The following is a 9,451-nucleotide window of genomic DNA, read 5'->3' as shown; positions in this document are numbered from 1 at the left end:
GGGGACATAGGTTTCCGGGCGGGAGTTGATCACAGTGAAGGTTTGCCAAGCATGCCTTCCTCTTACCACATTTCTCCCTTGTGTCCTGAGTTCGAGCGTCTTCAAAGCCCATGACACCTTTGGTAAAGATTCTTCTCCAACTGGAGCGCTCGCAGGCCAGTGTTTCCCAATTGTTGGTGTTTATACTACATTTTTTAAAAGATTTGCCTTGAGAGAGTCTTTAAACCTCTCAGCATTATGCTTTCCATTTTTAAGTTCGGAATAGAGTACAGTGGTACCTCGACATACGAATAACTACTTACGAACGGAGCTCCGTCCGCCATCTTGGAAGCGGTTTAGATAGGATTTTTTCGACTTACAAATTTTTAGATAGGGTTGCTTCGACTTACGAATTTTTTCTCCCAATGCATTCCTATGGGATTCGACTTGCAATTTTTTTTTGACTTCCGAATGTGCGTTCGGAACGCATTAAATTCGTAAGTCGAGGTACCACTGTAGTTGCTTTAGAAGACAATAATTAGGCTTTGAACAACATGATAAAGAAGCTATTGCACTGCACTGGAAAGAACATGACCAGCAGTTCCCCCTGCTGATGTCCCCTCACAAACGCTCTACCCCTGAGCTATGGCCTTTCCTCTTGCAAACCTGTTTTCCTCCAGCTCTGCACCTGCTCCTCAAGCCACACACAGAGTTCCTGACAGGGTGGAGGTGATGCTTCACCTCCTAATTATGGGAATCATAGTGATTTAGTTCTCTCTTTTTTCTCGCCCCAAAACTCAAGGGACTTGACCCCCCCAAGCATCACCTTATTTTTGTTATTCTGCAAATAACACAAATCTCAGAATGGAGAGATGTGTGAGGCAGCTTAATTCAACAAGAAATGCCTGCTTAAATACCTCCTGTGAAACCGAACGCTTTGAGGCAGGCACGGACTCTGCCAGCCTGAAGACGCTGTAGCATCCCTCTGCTCTTAACGTCACCAGGGTCTTTCTATGCTGAGAGCAGCCACAACAGAGGCAATGAGAGTGGGCAGACCCAGAGTGATGCTGTTGCTGCTGCTGTTGCTGCTGCTACGCTTTGTAGGATCTGGGATGCCAAAGGCAAAATGCCCCTTGAAGATGGAAAGGGATGTTCCAGATGCATTGAATTATTACATGCCAGGAGACTACCTTATAAGTGGGGTCATTTCTACAACGCATGTTTTTCATGCAGCCAACAGTTTCTGCGAAGCACCCCAAATTGTGCTCTATGGGTAAGCACTTCTATGGCAATTGGTTTCCATGCTATTATGTTGTTGTTGTTTAGTCGTTTAGTTGTGTCCGACTCTTTGTGACCCCATGGACCAGAGCACGCCAGGCACTCCTGTCTTACACTGCCTCCCACAGTTTGGTCAGACTCGTGTTGGTAGCTTTGAGAACACTGTCCAATCATCTCGTCCTCTGTCGTCCCCTTCTCCTTGTGCCCTCCATCTTCCCCAACATCAGGGTCTTTTCCAGGGAGTCTTCTCTTCTCATGAGGTGGCCAAAGTATTGGAGCCTCAGCTTCAGGATCTGTCCTTCCAGTGAGCACTGGGGGCTGATTTCCTTCAGAATGGATAGGTTTGATCTTCTTGCAGTCCATGGGACTCTCAAGAGTCTCCTCCAGCACCATAATTCAAAAGCATCAATTCTTCGGCGATCAGCCTTCTTTATGGTCCAGCTCTCACTTCCATACATCACTACTATTGCAATGCTATTATACTCAACTCTGATTTCCCCCACTCCCCCACTCCAGGAATCAGGGTCCTGTTTTCTGGAAGTGTCCGTGGAGACACAAAAGGCCAATGGATGTCGCTTCCATCCTTTGTCTTCCCACCTGCAAAAAGCAAAACAGCTACCGTACCCATTAAGTTGCTAACATATTGAAGCTGAATCCTGAAAATATGTAGGCTACCTGTTCCCAGTTCTTGATTTTGGAGGTGGGCAGGTGGCCTGGTGTAGATGGGATTGGGTTCTTTTGCAATGAGCAGGTACATAACTTATTGGTTCTCCTGGATCCAACATTGCTACTGACCAGGATGGCAATATTCCACATCCACTGTGAAGGCAGCATTTCCCTGAATACCAGTTGCTGGGTTTCCGCTTAGAATTCATATAATCCCTGTGTTTAAACATATGCCAGTTTGTTTTCTGACACAACTCAAGGTGTCAGGGATGAAACTTGGCTTTCTTTCACCTGGGTCAAAGACTCAGTTTGACACACACAAGAATTCAAAGTGGATTGGCTACATTTTACTTCCAAATTACAGGAAGGGATCAATACAAAGTGCTTTGTACGTCAGCATCACATTTCTTTCATTGCAAGTATTTTATTTTCAATATAAAGAGGACTCAGCTTTTGTAGCTCATTGCATGCAGCAGTGCCCTCTTTATGTATTCCCATGGTGGAAACATGTATGCTGTCCTCTAGATCAGTGTTTCTCAACCAGTGTGCCTCCAGATGTTTTGGGACTACAACTCCCATCATCCCTAGCTAGCAAGACCAGTGGTCAGGAATGATGGGAGTTGTAGTCCCAAAACATCTGGAGGCACACTGGTTGAGAAACACTGCTCTAGATCCAAACACACCCACCCAGAGAGAGAGAGGGAACACATAAGCTTGGAGCTTGGAGTGCAGCGACTGAGGAAGGAGCAGAAGGTGAGCTGAGCTTGGGAGACACTCTGTAGGTTTTGTGGTTTTGTCTTTTGGGGCTGTGTGTGAGTAAGTTTGTGTGCTTATTTGTTTTCTTACTTGTTTGTGTGCTTGTGCTGGTTTTCTAGGGCTGCTGCCTCTTGGATTTGGGTGACTGTCCAGGCTTGTGTGGGTGTTTGTTTCTGGCTGTGACCTTGTTTGTTTCTGGCTGTGACCTTTCACCTAGAAGTGTGAGTCAGGAAGTTCAGGTGATTAGCTGTGGGCGGAGCTAGTCAGAGCTTGGAGTGCAGCGACTGAGGAAGGAGCAGAAGGTGAGCTGAGCTTGGGAGACACTCTGTAGGTTTTGTGGTTTTGTCTTTTGGGGCTGTGTGTGAGTAAGTTTGTGTGCTTATTTGTTTTCTTACTTGTTTGTGTGCTTGTGCTGGTTTTCTAGGGCTGCTGCCTCTTGGATTTGGGTGACTGTCCAGGCTTGTGTGGGTGTTTGTTTCTGGCTGTGACCTTGTTTGTTTCTGGCTGTGACCTTTCACCTAGAAGTGTGAGTCAGGAAGTTCAGGTGATTAGCTGTGGGCGGAGCTAGTCAGAGCTTGGAGTGCAGCGACTGAGGAAGGAGCAGAAGGTGAGCTGAGCTTGGGAGACACTCTGTAGGTTTTGTGGTTTTGTCTTTTGGGGCTGTGTGTGAGTAAGTTTGTGTGCTTATTTGTTTTCTTACTTGTTTGTGTGCTTGTGCTGGTTTTCTAGGGCTGCTGCCTCTTGGATTTGAGTGACTGTCCAGGCTTGTGTGGGTGTTTGTTTCTGGCTGTGACCTTGTTTGTTTCTGGCTGTGACCTTTCACCTAGAAGTGTGAGCCAGGAAGTTCAGGTGATTAGCTGTGGGCGGAGCTAGTCAGAGCTTGGAGTGCAGCGGCGCGCGCCTAGCGGCGTGCACAGTTTGACCCATCTTTTTGACCTAGGGCAGCAAGTCTCATACGTTTGTTAGGGGGGACCTAGGCCTCTTCCTCTTTCCCCCTTGACCTCAAGGTTTTCAAGATGGAGGTGGAGGGAACAACCATTGTCACCTGCAATTCCTGTGCAATGTTTGTTTTCTTGCCAAAGGATGTGGGTAGCTACACCTGCAACAATTGCAAGTTGGTTTCCCTACTAGAAAACAAGGTTGCCCTTCTGGAAGAGAAGGTGCAGCAGCTTCAGGGGCGTGTATCTACGCTCCAGAGAATTAAAGAGCTGGAGCTTTTCTCGGATGCAGCAGAGCACACTGTCTGCACCAAGGAGGAGACAGGGGATCTCCCTGAGGAGGAGGTCAGTTCCCCAACACAGCAGCCAGATGTATGGAGGAACGTGACTCATAGAAGTAGAAGGCCCAGGGATCGCTCTGAGTGCTTAGAATTACACAACCGTTTTGAAGTGCTCATGGAAGACGAGGAACAGACTCCACCTGAGGATCTCTCCCTCATCACAGTTGATGAGGAATATGAAGACGAGCAACCAAGTCAGTCCTCTGGAAATATGCAGGTAACCTTGGAAGGGACAGCACATAGAAGAATCCCAACCAAGCCTATGAAGAGGCGTGTAGTGGTGATTGGGGATTCCCTACTGAGGGGTACAGAAGCAGTGATCTGTGGGCCTGACAAGATGTCTCGAGAGGTGTGCTGTCTACCTGGGGCCAAGATCAAAGATGTAACAGAACGGCTGCAAGAAATCATAAAACCCACCGACAAATACCCCTTCCTTTTGGTGCATGTGGGAACCAATGACACTGCAAGCCATAGCTTACAGAAGATCAAAAATGATTATGAGGCTCTGGGAAGGAAGTTGAAGCAATTAGATGCACAAATTGTCATCTCTTCTGTCCTCCCAGTTGAACGACATGGCCCAGGGAGAGAGGGAAAAATAGGGGAAGTGAACAACTGGCTTCGCAAATGGTGCAAACAGGAACGGTTTGGATTCCTAGATCACGGTCTGCAGTTTCTTGAAGATGGACTTCTGGCAAGTGATGGACTGCACCTCACAAAAGTTGGGAGGAATGTTTTTGCCACAAAACTCAAAAACCTCATCAGGAGGGCTTTAAACTGACTTATGTGGGGGAGGGAGACAGTGGTCCTGAAGGTAGGAGTCTATCAAATGCTGAAGATGATCATCCAAATGTCAAGGACCAAATGGAGCAAGCAGCATGCAGACCTAGTGGTGGGACAAAAATATCCTTAAATAAGAGACATGGGGGAATGATCAACGGTCTTCAATGTCTGTATACTAATGCACAGAGCATGGGAAATAAACAAGATGAACTTGAGCTCTTGGTACAGCAAACTAAATATGACATAATAGGCATCACTGAAACCTGGTGGGATGAGTCTCATGACTGGAATGTAGTAATAGAGGGATACAATCTATTTAAGAGAAATAGACCAAACAGGAAAGGAGGAGGAGTAGCTTTATATGTTAGGGATATGTATACCTGTGAAGAGATCCAGGATTTAAAACTTCAAAGCCAAATTGAGAGTATCTGGGTCAAAATTAAGGGAGAGAAAAACAACAGTGATCTCATTGTGGGAGTTTACTATAGATCCCCAAGCCAAACTGAGGACACAGATGATGCCTTCCTGGAACAGATGGCCAAGCATTCCAAAGGAAGTGAGATAGTAGTAATGGGGGATTTCAACTATCCTGATATTTGTTGGATGTCAAACTCAGCCAAGAGCATAAGGTCGAACAGATTCCTCACTGGCCTTGCAGACAACTTCATTGTCCAGAAAGTGGGAGAAGCAACAAGAGGATCAGCCATTTTAGATCTGGTCCTAACCAATAGTGATGACTTGGTTAGTGGGGTAGAAGTGGCAGGATCATTAGGTGGGAGTGACCATGCTCTTCTGGAGTTTATTATCCAGCGGAAAGGAGCAACCAAGCATACTAAGGTCCAAATTCTAGACTTTAAGAAAGCCGACTTCAGAAAACTTAGGGAAACGCTGGGTGAAATCCCATGGACAGTAATACTAAAAGGGAAGGGAGTTCATGATGGTTGGGAGTTTGTTAAAAGGGAGATATTAAAAGCACAACTTCAGGCAATACCAATGAGACGGAAACATGGAAGGTGCCTAAAGAAGCCAGGCTGGCTATCTAAAGAACTTTTGACTGAGTTAAGATTTAAAAGGGATATGTACAAAAAATGGAAAAGGGGGGAAATCTCCAGAGAGGAATTCAAACATATAGCCAGCACGTGTAGAGACAAAGTCAGAAAAGCTAAAGCACAGAATGAACTCAGGCTCGCCAGAGAGGTTAAAAGCAACAAAAAGGGCTTTTATGGGTATGTCCGTAGCAAAAGGAAAAACAAGGAAACAGTGGGGTCACTCAGAGGAGAAGATGGTGAAATGCAAACAGGGGACAGAGAAAGGGCAGAACTCCTCAATGCCTTCTTTGCCTCAGTCTTCTCCAAGAAAGAAAACAACGCCCGACCTGAAGAATATGGAGCAGATGATTCAGCAGGGGAAACACAGCCCAGAATAAGTAAGGAGGTAGTACAAGAATACTTGGCTAGTTTAGATGTATTCAAGTCTCCAGGGCCAGATGAACTACATCCAAGAGTATTAAAAGAACTGGCAGAGGTGATTTCAGAACCACTGGCAATAATCTTTGAAAATTCCTGGAGAACAGGCGAAGTTCCAGCAGACTGGAGGAGGGCAAATGTTGTCCCTATTTTCAAAAAGGGGAAAAGAGAGGACCCAAACAATTACCGCCCAGTCAGCCTGACATCAATACCAGGAAAGATTCTAGAGCAGATCATTAAGCAAACAGTCTGTGAGCACCTAGAAAGAAACTCTGTGATCACTAAAAGTCAGCATGGGTTCCTGAAAAATAAGTCATGTCAGACTAATCTGATCTCATTTTTTGACAGAATTACAAGCCTGGTAGATGAAGGGAACGCTGTGGATGTAGCCTATCTTGATTTCAGCAAGGCCTTTGACAAGGTGCCCCATGATATTCTTGTAAAGAAGCTGGTAAAATGTGGGCTAGACAATGCTACCATTCAGTGGATTTGTAGCTGGATTACTGACCGAACCCAAAGGGTGCTCATCAATGGCTCCTCCTCATCCTGGAGAGTAGTGACTAGTGGGGTGCCACAGGGTTCTGTCTTGGGCCCAGTCTTGTTCAACATCTTTATCAATGACTTGGATGATGGGCTTGAGGGAATCCTGAGCAAGTTTGCAGATGACACCAAGTTGGGAGGGGTGGCTAACACCCCAGAGGACAGGATCACACTTCAGAATGACCTTAACAGATTAGACAACTGGGCCAAAGCAAACAAGATGAATTTTAACAAGGAGAAATGTAAAGTACTACACTTGGGCAAAAAAAATGAAAGGCACAGATACAGGATGGGAGACACCTGGCTTGAGAGCAGTACATGTGAAAAGGATCTAGGAGTTTTGGTTGACCACAAACTTGACATGAGTCAGCAGTGTGATGCAGCAGCTAAAAAAGCCAATGCAATTCTGGGCTGCATCAATAGGAGTATAGCATCTAGATCAAGGGAAGTAATAGTACCACTGTATTCTGCTCTGGTCAGACCTCACCTGGAGTATTGTGTCCAGTTCTGGGCACCACAGTTCAAGAAGGATACTGATAAGCTGGAACGTGTCCAGAAGAGGGCAACCAAAATGGTCAAAGGCCTGGAAACGATGCCTTATGAGGAACGGCTTAGGGAGCTGGGTATGTTTAGCCTGGAGAAGAGAAGGTTAAGGGGTGATATGATAACCATGTTCAAATATATAAAAAGATGTCATATAAAGGAGGGAGAAAGGTTGTTTTCTGCTGCTCCAGAGAAGCGGACACGGAGCAACGGATTCAAACTACAAGAAAGAAAATTCCACCTAAACATTAGGAAGAACTTCCTGACAGTAAGAGCTGTTCGGCAGTGGAATTTGCTACCAAGGAGTGTGGTGGAGTCTCCTTCTTTGGAGGTCTTTAAGCAGAGGCTTGACAGCCATCTGTCAGGAATGCTTTGATGGTGTTTCCTGCTTGGCAGGGGGTTGGACTGGATGGCCCTTGTGGTCTCTTCCAACTCTATGATTCTATGATTCTATAAGCAAGCATTACTCCAAAGTACAGTACTTATCCTGTGAACTGGACATTGAAATTGTTTAACCCTGATAAACGCTCCTGTTCCCAAAAGGGGCAGGAGGTGTTGATCTGACCTCCTCACCACTTTTTTTAATTAAAATTTATTTATTCTTCAATAATTTACCAAATTCAAATTTAAACTCAGATCAAATTCATTTACAAAATACAAACTCCAAGAGAAATACAGATTCAAATAGCAGATTATTGCTAACAAAAATAAAGATTCTTACAAAAGAAAAAAAATACCCCTTACCCACCCTTTCTCACCCTCCACCCCCTCCACCCTGTGCTAAACTTCCAGCCTATTCTCTGTTTCGGTTTATATATCCAAATTTCTTTATGTATGCCTTTCGCATATTAAATTCATTTTATATATTTTTCTTGAGCCCTTCACCTGCCTGCTAAAAGATCAGCATTTCCCACAATTTTTGCTTTATATTCATCAAATTTCTTCCAATCTTGATCAATTTTCTGCTTTGATATTCCTTTGCTTTCTCCTACTTTCCTTGCCATATTTTGATATTTTACCATTTTGATTCGCCAATCTTCTACTTTCGGAATTCCTTCACTTTCCCAATTTATAGCCGTCAGAAGCCTGGCTGATGCGGTAGCATACATCATTGTTATACACCTGGTTTTTTCCTTTATGCCTTCACTTATGCTCTTCACCACTTTTAATTGACCTCTGAGATGCTGAAGGAAGCAGAAGCAGAAGGAAGCAACAAAACTTCCCCTTTTCAGCTTTGCCTGGGAAGAAGCCTTTCCCAGGATTTCTCTCTCACACACAGTTCCAAAAACAGGGGGGGGGGAGGGGAAGGAGGTTCATTCACTTTTGCCTCTGCAGGTTTCCCTGCTTCCCTTTGCAATTAAGCACCCCTCCCATGCTCAGCAGTGCTCCACTCCATGACTGTGATCAGAGCTGGCCAGGCAGGAAATGAGTCAACAGTGTGATGCAGCAGCTAAAAAAGCCAATGCAATTCTGGGCTGCATCAATAGGAGTATAGCATCTATTCTAGATCAAGGGAAGTAATAGTACCACTGTATTGTACTCTGGTCAGACCTCATCTGGAATACTGTGTCCAGTTCTGGGCACCACAGTTCAAGAAGGATACTGACAAGCTGGGACGTGTCCAGGAGAGGGCAACCAAAATGTTCAAAGGCCTGGAAATGATGCCTTATGAGGAACGGCTTAGGGAGCTGGGTATGTTTAGCCTGGAGAAGAGAAGGTTTAGGGGTGATATGATAGCCATGTTCAAATATATGAAAGGATGTCATATGGAGGAGGGAGAAATAATGTTTTCTGCTGCAATGGATTCAAGCTACAAGAAAGAAGATTCCACTTAAACATTAGGAAGAACTTCCTGACAGTAAGAGCTGTTCGACAGTGGAATTTGCTGCCAAGGAGTGCGGTGGAGTCTCCTTCTTTGGAGGTCTTTAAGCAGAGGCTTGACAGCCATATGTCAGGAATGCTTTGATGGTGTTTCCTGCTTGGCAGGGGGTTGGACTGGATGTCTGGATTTCCACTTTTTGAAATATGGCAACCCTGGGGTGTGTGGAGGGGAGGTGTTGCTTAACTGGCAAGCAGCACACACAAACCAAAATGTGATGAGGGTCTCCTGTGATGCTTCATGCTAAAGTCTGTGCCAACACTGGTGTCCAGATACTAAGGATTA

This window comes from Zootoca vivipara, chromosome 2 (assembly GCF_965207765.1).
Source record: "Zootoca vivipara chromosome 2, rZooViv2.hap1.1, whole genome shotgun sequence".
Classification (NCBI taxonomy): domain Eukaryota; kingdom Metazoa; phylum Chordata; class Lepidosauria; order Squamata; family Lacertidae; genus Zootoca; species Zootoca vivipara.
The sequence above is the reverse complement of the archived record's forward strand: the minus strand, read 5'-3'. Positions refer to the sequence as shown.